General features: G+C 33.1%; 1 long non-coding RNA gene across 1 annotated transcript; it reads left to right on the top strand.

Annotated features, from left to right (window-relative positions):
* Nucleotides 1-1,210: 1,210 nt before the first annotated feature.
* LOC145819781 (uncharacterized) lies at nt 1,211-3,131 on the top strand. The gene is made up of 2 exons (XR_014360556.1): nt 1,211-2,186; nt 2,291-3,131. It is a non-coding gene; the product is annotated as an uncharacterized LOC145819781 (long non-coding RNA).
* The last annotated feature ends 16,378 nt before the right edge of the window (nt 3,132-19,509 follow it).

Here is a 19,509-nt window from a genome sequence, read left to right on the forward strand (position 1 = left end):
TTTTAGTTTATGACAAAGTCCAGAAATGCTTTCAAGTATGGAAAAAATAAGGAGCAAAATGAAGACCAAAAGAGGAAAAGAGTATGTTACCCTTGTAGCCAAGAACTCCAGCAGCAAAAGGGGTCCAAACTCTGAGCTAAAACCAGATTTTGGAGCTCAAAATGATCCTCAAAGAATCTCAGCCCAATGGTAGTTGAGTTTGATCAAGGGTGCTTAGGCAAATGAGAGGTATATCTCCGAGTATAGCTCTTGCTATGCACACCAAGGCAAGAGAATGAGAGAGAGGCTGAGATTTGGCTCTAGAATTTCTAGAGAGAGAGAGAGGGGTTTTTTAGAGTGAGAAGCTCCCAAAACTTGCTTGAAAAATGGGAGACATATCATCATATATAGCAAAAAGGAGAGTTGGCTCGAAAATATCTGATTATAGGACAGCTAGAGGTTGTGGAAGACAGCTGGAGGGAAAATATCTATCAATTTTGAGCTTTCTGAGCATAAGTGGTCGGCCGGCCACCTCCTGGTCGGCCTGCTACTTTTCCTGGTCGGCCGACCACTTTTTCAGGAGAGGGTGGTCGGCCAGCCACTTTTTCTAGTCGGCCTGCTACTTTAGGAAAATTCTATTTTCCAGGTCCAACTTCAAATAGCCATAAATCCTCCTTTTGAAATCCTTTTCAGGTCATTATTGTATCTAAATTGAAGCCCCGGAAGTTATCTTTCCAATGGCGCCAACCTTGCATCAAAATTCCTCTTGTGTAAAAAGTTATGCCTATTTTAGTAAAGCCGCGCAGATTCGGTTCAACCGGATTCATGCCGAACTTTCTTTTAAACTAGTTTGCTTATCTCCTTTCCTCTTTTCTTCAACTCCAAACCCCTAAACAAAGTGTTTTGAAAGATTTTTCAAAAATTTCATCTCTCTTTCATTCATTTCTACTTTGTCCTTGCTCGATTTACCGAAAAGCGCAACATTTGGCAAAATGCGAGCCTCGGAACATCGTAAAAACTTTATTTCAAAAACGTTTTGAAAGAGAGGGTTTTAAGGTCTAAAACATTTTGATCAAGATTGTTTTGGTCCAAAAAGGGGTATGAAGTTGAGATTTGACTCTCTCCTTGCCGAAGAAACTGAACATTTCCCCTGCACACCTTTTTCCACCATGTAAACCATCAGTCGCGTCTAAGTCTTAAGGGCGGTCAAAAATGCGGTGTCTACACATGTATTGCATAAAAAAATTTACTATACAACATTTTACAGTTGAGTTTAGAGGAAAAAAATCAAACAAATGGAGAGGGAGAGAGATTATTGGGTCCCAAAGGAGGTAACTTTTTTTCTTTTCTTTCTTTCTTTTTATGTGTGTGTATGTGTGTGTGTGTGTGTGTGTTGTCATTCTTTTTGTTTATTAGTATTTTCATGGTTTTTGGTATGGTTTTCTATGCATGGTTTTTGGTTTTTTATTTTTTTTAATTTTTTTTATCACCATGAAGTACAGTACTATTGGTTTTTTATTTTTATTTTTTAATTTTTTTTATGACCGAAGTGCATTCTCATTGCCATTGTAATGTTGATATACTTTTTGATGACTTATTGGTGGGGAAACTCAACTATTTTTGGTCAAAGGCTTGAAAACACCATAAAATTTGATATTTTTATGAGCAGGCATGCACATTATTGGACTTTAGATTGTTCTTGCATCTTTATTGTAGCTCATGTCCCTTTATTTCAAACTAAAGTTTCATCTTTTAGGTACTTTTATTTGTAATTCCTTACAAACAGCTTACTTCAATATTTTTTTAATGATATAAGCAGTCTATTGGTGGCTTTATTGCTGTGTCAAGATATGCAAGTGCAACTTATTTGCCTTCTGTTGTTCTTAGCTGTGGTGTTGGTTGGTAGGTAAATTGAAAACTTGTTGCTTTCTTTTTTAGTGGTATGATTACACTTAAGAATATGAGTTTAAGATTCCCAATTTGTCCTCTGATTTTCTCTAGTGTTGAAGCTTTGCGAGGATGGTCCCTATATTAGCCAAGTTTCTCTATTTTGATGTCTAAAACAACAAATTGTAATTTCCCAAACTTCTTTCAGGTGAACATTGAATGCCCGTTAGCTTTGAACTAATTGTTCATTTATTGTCTCAAGGAATTGGTATTTTGCTGTCTGGGTTGTTTGGAACTGTGAATGGATCCTTCGTGTCTATGTAAGACACCAACAACAAAAACCTTTATAATTCATTAGCATTTCTAATTGTATTTATATCAATCGAGACAAGACTTAATAATGATTTTCTTGGTTTAACTGTAGTGAGAATGCTGGTCTTTTAGGTTTGATTTGTATTGGCAGTAGAAGGGTTGTGCAAATATCTGCTGGTACTATGTTCCTGCTGCTGTCTCTGTTTGACTGAGAAGTTGTTCATGTTTGCACCTGTTTTGTTCAACCCCCCCATAGTCTTTGGTATGCGGTGTTTGAATAGACCTTTCTAGTGCAATGTGTTCATATTGTCTTGATGAGAAGTGAATGGTTCATATAACCTGCTGTAAGCTTGTTGTTTCATCTGTATTTGGCATCTATGTTCTGCTTTTGTTGTGTATGGCTTCCAGAGTTGGCTGGTTTTTTGTTTGGTTTGCTTGGTTCATGTCTTCCAGTACCCTGGAGTTGTTTGCTCTGGCTCTGCTCTTTTTGCTGAAGCTAGTTGGTGTGTGTCTGTGCTGCCTGGCCTGCTTGCTGCTTTGCTGGTGTGGCTGAATGCTGCTATGCTGGAGTGGCCATGCATTGTTGGTTTGAGATGATATGCTAGCATTGTTGTGCTGTCCTGGTTGTCGTGCTGCCTCTGTTCTGTTATGCTGGTGTTCTCTGTTGCTATTTGTAGTGCTACCATGCTGGCCTGCTGCAGAGCTGCTGGGTGCTGAGGGCTGAGTGCTTTTGTGTTTGGCATGCTATGTTGTAATCTATTTTTGTCATATTGGTGGCTCAAATTGCTATTGGTTCATGGTTTTGGGCTTTTTTTTTTTTTTTTTTTTTTTGTTCTATAGTTTAGTGCATTAGCCTAGATGGTTTGGAATGTTCAAACAGTGGTATAGTTTGTTATTTTGTAGTTTAGTGTGTTGTTTTCTGGTTTGGAATGAACAAATAGTTTTTGAATATTCGAAACTTATGAATAGTTTTTTTGGTGTTTGAAATAATATTTTGGTGATTGATTGATACTTATATATATATGTGTGTGTGTGTGTGAAATTTGTTTGTAATGTTTTTAGATTGTACAGAACAGGTGAAATAGAACATGATGAATTTAAAAAAAAAAACTGCATATTCTACAACAGGCATAATAAGTCATTGTATTACATATTTTACGGCGCGCAATTAATGTCGTTATTTGTTTCACCAATTAACGGCGTGCAAAAATAGTTGTAGAAAAAGTAACGACGACGCACAAAATTTGCCGTTAAATAGTTTTTAACAGCGTACGAAGCATGTCGTTGAAAGTGAATGACTTTCTATGACTGGTCATAATATGGCGCGCGCTGTATGTCGTAGAAGGGTTTTTACGACGTGCACTGCGTGTCGTAAAAACCTTTTTTTATTGCAGTGATTGGGTACATTTCACTCAAAGGGTGATCAAGTTTATTGGAGCCACCTATCTCTTGTACTTGCTCAATCATGATATATGTATTTGGCCACCACACCAGGACCTTCCTTATATCAGAAAAGTTAGCAACAATGAAAATGTTAAAGTCTCAAAAATTGTCACCAACATTGGTTTTACCAACTTGTGTTTTGGTGGCAATTTTCTTAATCCTATTTTAGTGGTATGTAGAAGAGTTGCCCTCAAATATAGTGAGTCACCTTCCTTTCCTCCTCTTACTCAATTTCCAACAATCTCTCATGTTACCCAAAAGACAGCCTAAGAGGGTGGGGGTGAATTAGATTTTTACAATTAAAATTAATAATGCCCTAATAAAAATTATGACTAGCACAATAGATAAATATAATTAATGAAATAAAAATAATTAAAAAAAAATGTCTTAACAACTATGTCAGTTAATGATTTTAGCACAGTAAAAATGTGAAATATAGTTATGGCAATTTAAAATAAAATAAAGAGATAAGGGAGAGAGAGGCAAACAAATTTATAGTGGTTCGGCTTCAACTCAGCCTACGTCCACTCCTCAAGCTTCACTTGAGATTTTCCACTATCTTCTAGCTTCACAGGGATGCTAGCAACCTCTTTACAAATAGAGCAATCCTCCACAGATTTTACACAGACTTCACAAGCCCAAACCCTTGCAAATCTTAGGTGATTCACAATCACTCTCAAGATTTCAAGAATACAGTGTTTGCAGCACTTTTACAAGATGAAAAGGTATTTTTGCTTTCAAAGAAAACTTACAATAAATATCTCTCAAAAATAGATATATAAAATGAAGCTTTAATTTTTCTGTAAATCTCACACAAGAAAGATGGGCTTAAAGCTATAAGGCTCAGTGTATAATTTCTGAGAATAGATGCGAGTGATTATAGATCAAAGAATATTTTCAGGTTTTTTATAACTTGTTTACATTAGAGTCATTGGTATATATAACGAAAATTATAGCCGTTGTAGTTATTTCAATTTATAACCGCTTATAGTTATTGTACTTCTATTATTACCAATTTGAATATCTTCTACTCCATCATTATAAATTTGAATATCTTCCACTTGAACCTTTTGAACATTTTGGCCTTTTGAACCTTTATAGTCGTTATACTTCCATCATTACTAATTTGAATATCTTTCACTTGAACCTTTTGAACTTTTTGGCCTGCTGCTGTGCTAGGCTGTTTGAACCTTTGTTTTGGGCTGTTTTAACTCCTGATTTAATCAAATATTAAATACTTTCTAACAACATTTAGGATAAAGGTTTAGGTGAGAAATAATGGGACAAAATAAATTTTGATTCTATTTTTCTCTTTCAAATAAATCATCAAAATAGATTTTGATTCTATTTTTCTGTTTCAAATAAATCATCAAAATAAATTTTGATTCTATTTTTCTTTTTCAAATAAATTAAAATATAATTAAATAAATTATCAAAATAAATTTTGGATTCTATTTTTCTCTTCCAAATAAATTAAAACATAATTAAATAAATCATCAAAATAAATAAGTTTAACAGTCTCCCCCTTTTTTATGATGGCACACAATGATGTTTTGATTTGATTTGAGAGTAAGAAAAGCCCCCCCTCAAGTCATGCTCCCTGAATTCATTTCTAAATACATAGGTTAGCATATGTGTAATAAATAAGTTTTAATCAACAACATGATATAAGATTAAGATATCAAACTATAAATACATAACATCAGATTAGTTTGAAATAATACCATAATACATAACATCATAAGTTTCTCCCCCTGTGACATTATAAAAAAGAAAGCATGGGTCAGAATCTGGAGGAGGAGGAGAAAAATGATAGTAATAAATGGCATCAAAAAATAGATAATCAATATATATATATATTATAAAGCTATACAATATATATACATATATACAACTCTCCTGCGTCTTTCTCGTTTTTCGTAAAACGCGGTTGCCACGCGACTTGACTTTTACTTCATTGGCCGACAAAAACAGCTCTCCTCGATTGCCTCTCGTCTCGACTATCTCTCCCTCTTCAGTCTCTTCTCTTCAGCCTTCTTCTTAATCACACTCGCATGTGTCTTCTTCTTCACCTCACTCTCTTTTATCTCTTCTTCTATCTCTTTTGCATCACTCTCTTCGATCTTCTTCTTCCGCGTGAGACTGAACAGAGAGACTGAACAGAGCAGAAAGGTTGCCAAAAACTACTCTCCTTTCGATTACATCTTTTTCTCCTACTACATGGCCTCGTCCCGTCCCCTTACTCTCTTTCCAGACTTGAATGATCTCGTAAGAACTGGTGGGCCGAGTGCCCTGGCTCCCATTCTTCCTGTCATTCCTTTTCCGAACCTTCCTATGATGTCGATTGAGCAAATCATGGCAACTCAATCTGACATAGAAGCCAATCATTTCACACTGACGTCCTGTATGGAGACGGTGACTACAGTCACAAAATTAGCTCACTGACTGCAGAACAGGACGAGTGAGCTCCATCAGGTCAACGGCCAACTCGCTCTGCTCCAGCGCATGTACAAGGATGCGCGAGCAGAGATAGGCGCACTGAAGGCCGAAAATAAAGAGCTTAACCGAAAAACCACCTCCATGGCCCGATTTGGAGCAACGTCGTTCTTGGCTTTTAATAGTTGGCGAGAAGAGCTCGCTCTCGACGAAAGCACGGGGCCAGGGACGTCAAGTGTCGTCCAAGGTGATAAAATGAAAAAGAGAGCGGTGGAAGAGGCGAGGAAATAAGATCGGTGTATGGCTGGAAAAAAATGAAGGGTTTTTTTTTTATGTTTATTTTGATCGGCGTGTCGCCGTAAAAAAAAATGAAGGTGTTTTTTTTATGTAAATATTTGTATTTTGATTTGTTTTTGTTTTTATGTTTAAGTACTGAAAAATGAAATTAAAAAGCAAAGAAAAAAAATAAGAAAATTAAGCCCAAACAAAAAATAATAATGAAAAAAATAAAACTAAAAGAAATTAAACCTAATAGCAAAATAATAAAATAAATGAAAATAAAATAATACCAGTAGAAATTAAATTTAATGAGACGTTGGTGTTACTGGAATGGTAATGCAAAAAAAAAAAATACCATGAGGGTTTTAAAAAATTAATGTATGCAAAGTTAATTTTATCTCAAGATGCAAAACCCCAAAAAAATTGCACAGTTGAGAATAACAAACTGTTAAGGAGAATAAATGTATGAAGGACTTGAGAGCATTCAACTGATATAAATGTTTCCATATCAATGTAGCAATACATATATATCATTTTAACAAAAATTCAAGTTTCACAGTCATAACAAAACTTTTTAAATAGAAATCGACATTCCAAGCTCGCCACGAATAAAATTGAAGCGATCCTCACTTAGGGGTTTTGTCAAAATATCCGCCAATTGCTTGTCGGTGTTTACAAATTCAAGTACAATATCCCATTTTTGAACATGGTCTCTTAAAAAATGATGTCGAATTTCAATATATTTTGTTCGTGAGTGTTGAATAGGATTTTTACTTAAATTGATGGCACTAGTATTATAACATTTAACAGGGATATGATCATAATGCAAATCAAAGTCCTCAAATTGTTGCTTCATCCAAAGTATTTGGGCACAACAACTTCCGAAAGCTATATATTCAGCTTCGGCCGTTGATAAAGTAACAGAATTTTACTTTTTTCTAAACCAAGATACTAATGAGTTACCAAGAAAGTGACAAGTGCCACTGGTGCTTTTTCTATCAAGTTTGCATTCAGGAAAGTCGGCATCCGAGTAACTAATTAAATCAAATACAACACTTCTAGGATAAAACAGTTCCAAATTTTGAGTGCCAACAAGATATCTAAAAATTCTTTTAACAGCACTGAGATGTGATTCCTTAGGATTTGATTGATATCTAGCACACATACAAACACTAAACATAATATCGGGTCTTCTTGCAATTAAATAAAGAAATGAGCCGATCATACCTTGATATTTTGTTTGATCAATGGACTTACATTTTTCATCCTTGTTTAGCTTAATGGATGTGCTTATAGGTGTTCCAGCTATTTTTGAGTCATACATACCAAACTTTTTGAGTAGTTCTTTTGTGGACTTAGCTTGGTTGATAAAAATTACTTCCTTACATTGTTTGATTTGAAGCCCAAGGAAATAATTTAGATCCCCCATCATGCTCATCTCAAACTCACCTTGCATACACTTAGCAAATTCCTTACACAAGGTTTCATTAGTAGCACCAAATATAATGTCATCTACATATATTTGCATAACAAGCAAATCATCATTTTTAGTTGTAACAAAAAGTGTTGTGTCAATCATTCCTCTAGAAAAATTAATTTCAATCAAAAATTTACTTAATCGTTCATACCATGCACGAGGTGCTTGTTTCAAACCATATAAAGCTTTTGATAGTTTAAAAACATGATTTGGAAAAGCATGATTTTCAAAACCTGGGGGTTGTTTAACATAAACTTCCACATTTATAAAACCATTAAGAAATGCACTTTTTACATCCATTTGATAAAGTTTAAAATCTCTAAAACATGCAAATGCAAATAACATGTGAATGACTTCTAATCTAACAACCGGAGCAAAGGTTTCATCAAAATCAATACCTTCTTCTTGATTGTATCCTTGTGCAACAAGTTTAGCCTTGTTTCTTATAATTGTGCCGGATTCATCAAGCTTGTTTCGAAAGATCCATTTGATACCAATAATGGTATGATCTTTAGGTTTTGGCACAAGTTCCCACACTTTTTTTTCTCTCAAATTGGTTAAGCTCTTCATGCATAGCTATCATCCAATGTTCATCAAATTCGACTCCTTGAAAGTTTTTAGGCTCAATCTGTGAGAGAAAAGCCAAGTTATTACAAATATTTCTAAGTGAAGAGCGAGTTTCAATACCTTTTGTAGGGTCACCTAAGATTAAATCCTTAGGGTGATTATGAACAAACTTCCATTCCCTTGGCAAATCATCATTGTTTCCTTCTTCTTCTTGAGGTGGGAGAATATGTTGTTCAATCTCTTTGTTCAACTTACATGGTTGGTTCTCTTCTTTGTAGATATGTGAATCTTCCACGTTTGGTTCCAAATCTATATTATCACTCACAATTTGCTTTTGAGCAGAGATGTTAGTTTCATCAAATGCTACATGTATAGATTCTTTCACAACAAGAGTTCTTTTATTAAAAACACGATAAACTTTGCTAGTTAAGGAATAGCCAAGAAAAATTACTTCATCAGATTTTGAATCAAATTTACCTAAGTTATCCTTACCATTATTATGCACAAAACATTTACAACAAAAAACATGCAAGTGACTAATGTTAGGCTTTCTATCATGCCAAAGTTCATAAGGAGTCTTTTTGAGAATAGGTCTAATTAATGTACAATTTAAAACATACCATGCAGTGTGAACGACTTCGGCCCAAAAATATTTAAGAAGATTATTTTCGCAAAGCATTGTTCTACTCATCTCTTCTAAAGTTTTATTCTTCCTTTCTACTACACCATTTTGTTGAGGGGTTCTAGGTGCTAAAAAATTATGTCCAATACCATGTTCATCACAAAACAATTCAAATTTCTCATTTTCAAGTTCTCTACCATGGTCGGTTCGAATATTAGTAATAAGAAAGCCTTTTTCATTTTGAATTCTATGACAGAGTTTTGTGAAAGAAGAAAATGTTTCATCTTTCTGTGTGCTAAAAACATAACCTATGTAAATCTTGAATAATCATCAACAATAACAAGACAATAATGTTTACCACCTAGACTAGATGTCCTTGAGGGACCACATAAATCCATATGCAATAGTTGTAAAGGTCTAGTTGTGGAAACATGAGATTTTGATTTAAATGATGTTTTAGTTTATTTTCCTTGTTGGCAAGCACTACAAAGATGATCTTTTTCAAATTTAATTTTTGGAAGTTCAATGACCAAATCCTTTCTCAAAAGTTTAGCAATTAAATCCATATGAGCATGACTAAGTCTTTTATGTCATAAACATTTAACATCACTAGCATAGAGATCATTAAGACGAAAAACATAAACATTATCATGGCGATTACCAACGAATAAAGTTTTATAATCATTTGTGCTTTCTATTGTGCAATGTGATTTATAAAAAATAACTCGATTACCTTTATCACATAATTGACCGATACTAAGTAGGTTATGCTTAAGTCCATTAACAAGTAAAACATTTTCAATAGAAGGGTTAGGAGAAATACCGATGCTACCAATACCGATGATTTTTCCTTTCTTGTTGTCTCCAAAAGTAACAAATCCTCCATCTTTCGATGATAGTTTAGTAAAAAATGATTTATCTCCGGTCATGTGTCTGGAACATCCACTATCAAGGTACCACTTCCTTTCTTTAGCTTTGGACTTAAAACAAACCTACAAGATGACAATGAAGTGTTGGTTTTTGGTACCCATAGTTTCTTGGGTCTTTCTTGGTTAGTTTTGTTAGATCCCTTAATAATCCAAATCTTTTTAATTCCCATGTTCATATTCTTTTTGAATGGACAATAAGATATATAATGGCCTTTCTTTCTACAATAATGACAAGTAATATGAGGGTGTGTCATGAGAGGTGCCTTTTCAAAAATTGTATTGAGATTCTTTTGTTTCTTAATAGGGTCATATCCAATGCCTGCTTTATCGAAAACACATCTTTGATTTCCAAGAAGCATGTTGAGATTATCTCTACCTTTTACAAAATTTTCAAGTGTTTTTGTTAAATCATCAACATTGTTTTTTAAGGTAGTTTTCTTATTAGAGATAATATCAAAATCATTTTTCAAAATACTTTTTCTTTCTTTCTTTAATTCTTCTACATTAATAGATAAAGATGCAACAGATTTCTTCAGCACATTATTTTTGGCACAAACTTTTCTAAATTCATTTGGTAGTTCATGGAATGCACTTTCAAGTTTTTCATAAAGAGTAGTTACCTCATCTTGAGTAGAGTCTTTATCTTCAAGAGTCATGAGACATAAGTTCGCCACTTCATTTTCAATTTCAGCACTTGAGCTTTCATCTTCACTTTCTCCCCAAGCTGCTACCATGGCCTTTTTGTTTCTTTTGTAGTCTTTTCCATGATTCTTCAATTTTGGACAATCCATTTTCATATGTCCAAGATTTTTACACTCATAGCAAATTATAGGCTCTTTCTTGTTATCTTTGTTGTACTCTTTCTTGAAAAGTCTTCTTCCTCCATAATTGTTTTTCTTGAAGTGTTTTTTGAGATTTCTACTAAACATGGCACAACTTTCATCCTCACTGGAATTTTCATGTTCTTCTTCATGAAAATTCCACTTTTCTTTTTGTTTTCAACATCCTCATGTCCTTTTATGGTGATCTCATGAGTCATAAAGGAACTGATAAACTCATCCAATCCAAGTGTGGAGAGATCTTTGGCTTCTATAATGGCCGTGACCTTTGCTTCCCAATTATTTGGTAAACATTTAAGAATTTTTCTCGCCAACTCACTGTTAGTATAAGTTTTGCCAAGAGATTTCAAAGAGTTTACAATTTCAGTAAATCTAGTAAACATACTTGAAATATATTCATCAGAGTTCATTTTAAACAATTCATAACTATGAACAAGTATATCAATACGAGATTCCTTCACTTGGTTTATACCTTCATACGTTACCTCAAGTTTGTCCCAAATTTCTTTTGCCAAATCACAACTTGAAATTTTATTATACTCCTTAGAGTCGAATCCACAAATAAGGGTGAGTTTGGCTTTAGCATTGGCTTACAATAATTTATGATCTCTCTCATGACATTCATCTTCAATTTTTGGTACACTAATATTGTCTACTAATTTGGTAGGAATTTTTGGACCTTTGGTGACAATAATCCACATGGCATAATCAGTGGTTTGTAGGTATAAGGTCATCTTATCCTTCCAATGACTATAGTTGTTTCCGTCAAACAATGGTGGCCTATTTGTGGTTTGTCCTTCAGCTAAGGTTGTCATGGATCAAAATTCTCAGATGGTTAAATCTAAAACAAGAGTCTAGGCTCTGATACCAATTGTTATAAAAAAGACAACCTAAGAGGGGGGGTGAATTAGGTTTTTACAATTAAAATTAATAATACCCTAATAAAAATTATGACTAGCACAATAGATAAATATAATTAATGAAATAAAAATAATTAAAACAAGTGTCTTAACAACTATGTCAGTTAATGATTTCAGCACAGTAAAAATGTGAAATATAGTTATGGCAATTTAAAATAAAATAAAGAGGTAAGGGAGAGAGAGGCAAGCAAATTTATAGTGGTTCGGCTTCAACTCGGCCTACGTCCACTCCTCAAGCTTCACTTGAGATTTTTCATTATCTTCTAGCTTCACAAGGGTGCTAGCAACCTTTTTACAGATGGAGCAATCCTCCACAGATTTTAGACAGACTTCACAAGCCCAAACCCTTGCAAATCTTAGGTGATTCACAATCACTCTCAAGATTTCAAGAACACAATGTTTGCAACACTTTTACAAGATAAAATGGTATTTCTGCTTTCAAAGAAAGCTTACAATAAATATCTCTAAAAAACAGATATATAAAATGAAGTTTTGATTTTTCTGTAAATCTCACACAAGAAAGATGGGCTTAAAGCTATAAGGCTCAGTATATAATTTTTGAGAATAGATGTGAGTGATTATAGATCAAAGAATATTTTCAGATTTTTTGTAACTTGTTTACATTAAAGGCTTTGGTATATATAATGAAAATTATAGCTGTTTATAGCCGTTGTATTCATTTGGATTTATAGCCGTTTATAACCGTTGTAGTTATTTGAATTTATAGCCGCTTATAGCCGTTGTACTTCCACCATTACCAATTTGAATATCTTCCACTCCATCATTACAAATTTGAAGATCTTCCACTTGAACCTTTTGAACCTTTTGGCCTTTTGAACCTTTATAACCGTTGTACTTCCATCATTACTAATTTGAATATCTTCCACTTGAACCTTTTGGCCTGCTGCTGTGCTAGGCTATTTGAACCTTTGTTTTTGGTTGTTTGAACTCCTGATTTAATCAAATATTAAATATATTCTAACAACATTTAGGATAAAGGTTTAGATGAGAAATAATGAGACAAAATGAATTTTGATTCTATTTTTCTGTTTCAAATAAATCATCAAAATAAATTTTGATTCTATTTTTCTTTTTCAAATAAATTAAAATATAATTAAATAAATCATCAAAAAAAATTTGGATTCTATTTTTTTCTTCCAAATAAATTAAAACATAATTAAATAAATCATCAAAATAAATAAGTCTAACATCTCCTTTTTGATTTGGAGACTATTTTTATCACCAGCAGTGATGCATCCCCTAAAAATAGAGCTCCAAACAGACACTACAACAAGTTGGGTCTTGAAGGACGAACTTTTTTTTTGTCTCCAAAGAGCTAATTTCATCACTATAGATATTTGTGAGGAAATATTTTCCTCACCGGTTTCGTCATTGAATGTTTGTCACTAAAAATCATCGTGACAAAAAATAATTTCGTCACCAATGATATTACTTTAATGACGAAATTTTTTGTCACCAATAAAACAATATTTTGTCACTAAAAATCCTCATTTTCGTCACTAAATAATTATTCCGTACCATATTTATAACTTTAGTTGATAAATAAATTTGTCACACATGCTGATCATTGATGAGGAAATAATTTCGTCACCCTAAGATGTAAAGATGACGACATTTTTCGCCTCCAAAAGTCATACATGGGTGACGAAAAATATTTAGTGGCAAAAATATATATACCTGACAAAATTTTTGGTCACCAAACAACAAAATCAACCAAATATCTCATATATAAGCTGCAATAAAGTTTGTCATAAAAAATATTTATTAACGACAAATAATCACTTTGTCATAATAACTAGTACAAATAACAAAAAAAATTCATCACTGAACTTGTTCCATATTTTATATTTCAATTTAAATGATTATTTCACAAATATTCTTGCTCATATCTCAATAGCCTTTTAAATGTACTAAAAAATTCACTAGCTGTTATACACCATTCTACAAAAAAATTCACTAAACAATTTATATTATAAATTAAAATATATCCATCAAACAAATTTAATAATAATCCATCAAGTATAATAAAAAAAAACCATCATAGCAAATTCCAAAATGAACTAATGTTTAGTCCAAAAAAAGAATAATAATAATAACACTCGATCTTGATTTGCAACTAAAACTAAGTATTAGTTCAGGAAAAAAAATTCAAGAGTTGATTTTCATTTGCAAGTATGCTTTCAAACGTCATCAAAAACCAATTTGCAAAGAAAATAAACAAGGAAATCATTAATATATTATCAATTACATCTAAACTCATATATAAATAATTTTATTTTGTAAACCAATTTTGTAGAAATACATGTAACAATTCAAAACTTCAAATAGTTGAGGTGATCCTTGATGATAAAGCAACAAAGATAACATAAGATGCCAAAAGATTGCAAGAATACCATATATCACTATCACTAATGGCATAACATATATAATAGCTCCAAAATATAATGTAGCATTGAGATACATTTGATTCACGATAATGGGCCGATGACTTCTTCAATGAGGTAAATTTGATCAGTGGAATTCAACATAAAAACCTTGTAAGACTTTTGGGTTGTACCATTGAAGCCCCTCAATGCCTTCTTGTTTATGAATTTGTACCATTAATCAAATTCTCTTTGGCAAGGAATCATTGTGATTTTTTAGTTTTTATCTATAAACATGCTCATGATTTTTTGGCTCTTTGGTTTTTAATTTTGGCTGTTTTTGGCTAAAGATAAAATACTGAATTGTTTAAATTCTTGGCTTCTTTTCATCGTTTTGAAATACAATACACATTTTTACATTTCTTTAGATATTTAGAAGACCCCATGTATCATTAGATTTGTGTAATTGAACTCAATTGTGTAACTTGCATTTCTACACAAATTAAAGGATTACTAAATTCACTCAAAATTGCAGTTACAGATGTATTCATATAATGATAGCAAATAACAAACCACGCAAACATGCTTTCCTTTTGCCATTCATCTACTTATATGTTTTAAGAGTTTCCAAAAAACTCTAAACTATTACTGCTTTTACCATCACCTTGTCTATATAAGATTAATCTTACTCCCTTATGGAGTTTCACATGACTATGACCTGAAACTTGTAACTTTATTTATTTATTTATTTATTTTGGCTATATTATAATTGACAAAAGCATATAAAGAAAAACCTGAGATATCCTTGCACATTATTTCAGGTGTATCTTTAAGTGGCGACACTCATTTATTCCATGCAGATATGTTGAAAAATTGGTTTTTATAAGGCTTATTTTGGGCCAACTTTGAGCCCAAAATTGAGTGGGCCCGAAACATCTTTTCGGGTGGGTCCGAAGAAGTGACGTGTTCCTTGCCACATGACAAGTCACAAGGTGAAGACGGTTCGTCAAAATCATTTATGAGTGAATGAGAAGTTGAGGTCGTTTTCGAGTTTGTGGAATGGACATTTAAAGAATTATATGTGGGTTTCCTTGAAATGGGTTGTCCCATATCGAAACTTTAAGAGAGCTTTGTTGAGTATATAAGCTCTAGATTACAACACTTGGGTTGGGCCCCAAGTTTGTAGGAGGAAGGAGTTATGGACAAATGGGACCTTGGCTCAAACCACCACACATGTGTGCGCACGCTGCCGCCGCCTACCCGTCTGAGCCGTGCCGAGTGTGGGTCGGGTCGGTTCTTATACTAATTTTTCAGATAAAATTCATTTGAAATGTTTCCAAAAAATTATTGCAGGAAATTAATTCAAAATTTGAATTTAAATTTTCTGTCCATTTATTTCTAACAGATTAAACAGTCCATACAGGTTTCACATCTGTTTGAACCTGGACAGATTCAAATCTGTCTAGCAAATCTATCCAGGTTTTTGAACTGTTTCTGTTCATAGCAGTTGCATATCTGTTAAGCAGTTTAAACATATTCAAACTAAGGTTAATTAGGTTCAAATTTTCGGACAGATTCAAACTGCCAGATAGATTTAGAATATTCCAGAAAGGTTTTTTAAACTACTGCAGTTTTAACAGATTTAACTGCCCAGTAGTTATCTGTTGAAACAGTGCAGTATTTGTTCAGTTTAAATACTACACTTGTTCACTTCCTTAGTACCTGTTCAGGTCAGATTGGTTGGCTATAAATACCAATATTTCCAGCATTGTTCAATCATCCAAAACAGTCTGAAAATTACATTATGTTGTCCTAATTTCTCCTTGGCATTATTTATTCTTCATTCTAGTTTTAGAGGATATTAAAGAGAGTATAGAACATAAGGCTCTAGTTCACCGGACAAATTTGTTTGGAGTGCTATTACAAATTTGTGAAGATCATTGTATCTTGGGAGATAGACGCCATTAGTTCGTAAGCACTGAAATGGGGCAAATCTAGCTTAAGGACAGAGTGTCAAACACTCAACTTGGTCTTTTATTTTTTTTATTTGGTTCGATAAAATAAATTCTGTACGTTATTTATTTTATTTTGTTTGATTTAGTTTCGATTTATTTTATTTATGCAGAAGATTGTTCAATCAATCTTAAGACAGATCTCGAATTATTCTGTTTATAGAATTTTTCGTTTGGTTCCTTTTTTCTTTCTTTTTTTACAAAAATTAGTTTCTGTGGATTTACAAAATAATATTCTGGTTAGAAAAACAAATAGTGATTATATACTATTTGACATATAGTAGTAATATACTGTCTATTTTCTTTGACAACTAGTAGTAATATATTGGTGTGATTAACAATTCAGAATATTTATTTGTAGAATTTTTTCAGAAATTAATTTTGGTTTTCAGAAATTATTTCTGAGTGTTCATTAATTAAAATTCTGTTTTAGTGTTTTAATTATTGAAGTATTACAGAAATTTAATTTTCTGTGTGAAATTAATTTGGTTAAATAAAATTTTATTTTATTTCCAAATTAATTGAAAAATAAAAGATATACTTCTTATTTCTTTTATTTTTACAGAATTTAATTCTGTGAATTTGGTTTAATTTTCTGTGAAGTATAAATTCTAATTATAATTTTGTTTTATAATTTAGAATTGATAGCTACTGAAACTAATGCCCAAACAAGTACTACTGTGGTGGCTGCAATTGCGCCAAGCCCCTCTCCTATTGTGATAGTACCGGTAAATCACGGTGAGAAGCCAGAGAAGTTCTCTGGAACTGATTTTAAAAGATGGCAACAAAAAATGTTGTTCTATCTTACAACTCTGAACTTGACTCGTTTTCTCTGTGAGGATGCTCCTATTTTGAAAGAGGATGAAACCGACCGGCAAGTGGTTACTGCGGTCGATGCTTGAAAACGTGCTGATTTCCTTTGCCAGAACTACATCTTGAACGGACTTGAAAACACATTATACAACGTCTATAGTCCTATCAAGACAACAAAGGAACTTTGGGAGTCTTTGGAGAAAAAATACAAAACGGAAGATGCCGGCTCAAAGAAATTTTTGGTTAGCAAATTCCTAGATTTTGTGATGGTTGATTATAAGACTGTGATCAGCCAAGTTCAAGATCTCCAACTCATTCTGCATGACATTCACACAGAGGGCATGTCTTTCAGTGAATCCTTCCAAGTTACAGCCTTAATTGAGAAATTAACACAAGGCAAGAACTATCTTAAACACAAGTGCAAAGAAATGTCTTTGGAAGAATTAATTGTGCGCTTGAGAATTGAGGAGGACAACTGCAATTCTGAAAAGTGGGCTGGTAAGCATCCTATGGAGTTTAAGGCAAATGTGGTGGAACATGCTTCAAAAACCAAGAAACGAAAGTCTTCTGGAGAAAGTTCATCACAAGGCTCTAAAGGGGGGGGAAAATAAAAAGTACAAGTTTAATGGCAAATGTTATATCTGTGATAAAGAGGGACATCGGGCCAAAGATTGTCGTAGCAAAGGCAAAAACAAAAGAAGAACAAGCAAGAAGCCTCCTCAAGCCCATATGACTGAAGTGGACAATATTTCCAATGGTGCAGATGACATCAATCTTTTTGCAGTTGTTTCCGAGGCAAATCTTATCGAAAATCCTAAAGAATAGTGGGTGGACACTGGTGCTACTCGCCATATATGTGCCGACAAAAAGATGTTCACATCTTATTCTACAGTGGACAATGGTGAACAACTTTTTATGGGCAACTCCTCAACTTCCAAAGTTGAAAGACAAGGAAAGATTGTACTTAAGATGACATTTGGAAAAGAACTCACTCTCAACAATGTGCTGCATGTACTGGACATTTGCAAGAATCTTGTTTCCAGATCTTTGTTGAGTAAGAATGGGTTTAGGCTAGTGTTTGAGAGTGATAAATTTGTACTTACTAAGAATGAGATGTATGTAGGAAAATATTACATGTCTGATGGCCTTTTCAAGATGAATGTAATGACTGATGTACTCTCAATTATTAATAAAAATACATCTTCTTCTTACTTGCTTGAGTCTTCAAATTTATGGCATGGTAGACTAGGACATGTTAATTATGGATCTTTGCGTAGATTAATTAATATGGAATGTTTATCTAAATTTGACATTGATTCAAATCATAAATGTGAAATTTGCGTTGAGGTAAAATTATCCAAAACTCCTTTTCATTCAATTGAAAGAAGTACGGAACCACTTGAATTAATTCATAGTGACATTTGTGACTTTAAATCAATTCAAATTAGAGGTGGGAAAAAATATTTTATCACTTTTATAGATGATTATACTAGATATAGTTATGCTTATTTAATTCGAACCAAGGATGAAGCTTTGGAAACTTTCATTCAATATAAGAATGAAGTTGAAAATCAACTTGGTAAGAAAATCAAAAAACTAAGAAGTAATAGAGGTGGTGAATATGAATCACCTTTTGGTGAGTTTTGTAAAGAACATGGAATAATTTATCAAACCACCGCTCCTTACTTGCCTGAGCAAAATGGAATTACTGAAAGGAAAAATAGGACTTTAAAAGAAATGATGAATGCCATGTTAATAAGTTTTGGATTACCTCAGAACTTGTGGGGGGAAGCAATACTTTCTACTAATTATATACTTAATAAAGTACCCCGAAAGAAAGTGAATCAAACACCTTATGAAATGTGGCATGGAAGAGTACCACCCTACAAATACTTTAAAATGTGGGGTTGTTTGGCTAAAGTGGCTATTCCTAGTCTTAAAAAGACTAAGATAGGTCCTAAAATCGTAGATTGTATTTTCATCGGTTATGCTAAGAATAGTAGTGCATATCGGTTTTTGATTCATAAATCAGAACATTCCGAAATGAATGCAAATACTATTATTGAATCTCGGAATGGATCTTTCTTTGAACATGTATTTTCAAATAAGACTGGACAAGAGACTAGTACTTATAAAAGATCTTTTGATGCTATTACTAATAATGATCAAAAACATGATCAAGAGCAAGAGTTAGATCAAAATGAGGAAGAGGAACTTAGGCATAGTAAACGTGCTAGAACCTCAAAATCTTTTGGTCCAGATTTTCTAACATATTTGTTAGAAAATGAGTCTTTAACTTTTAAAAAGGCTATGTCCAGTCCTGAAGTTCCTTTATGGAAAGAAGCTATTAATAGTGAAGTTGAATCCATCTTGCAAAATTACACTTGGGAATTGGTAGATTTGCAACCAGGTTGTAAACCTCTTGGGTACAAGTGGATTTTCAAAAGAAAAATGAAAGCGGATGGATCAATTGACAAATACAAGGCAAGGCTTGCGGTCAAAGGGTATAGACAAAAAGAAGGTCTTGATTACTTTGACACATACTCACCGGTTACTAGAATAACATCCATTAGAATACTAATTGCTATTGCATCTTTGTATAATCTAGAA

This window comes from Camellia sinensis, chromosome 2, assembly GCF_055761805.1.
Source record: "Camellia sinensis isolate YWXY chromosome 2, ASM5576180v1, whole genome shotgun sequence".
NCBI classification, from domain to species: Eukaryota; Viridiplantae; Streptophyta; class Magnoliopsida; order Ericales; family Theaceae; genus Camellia; species Camellia sinensis.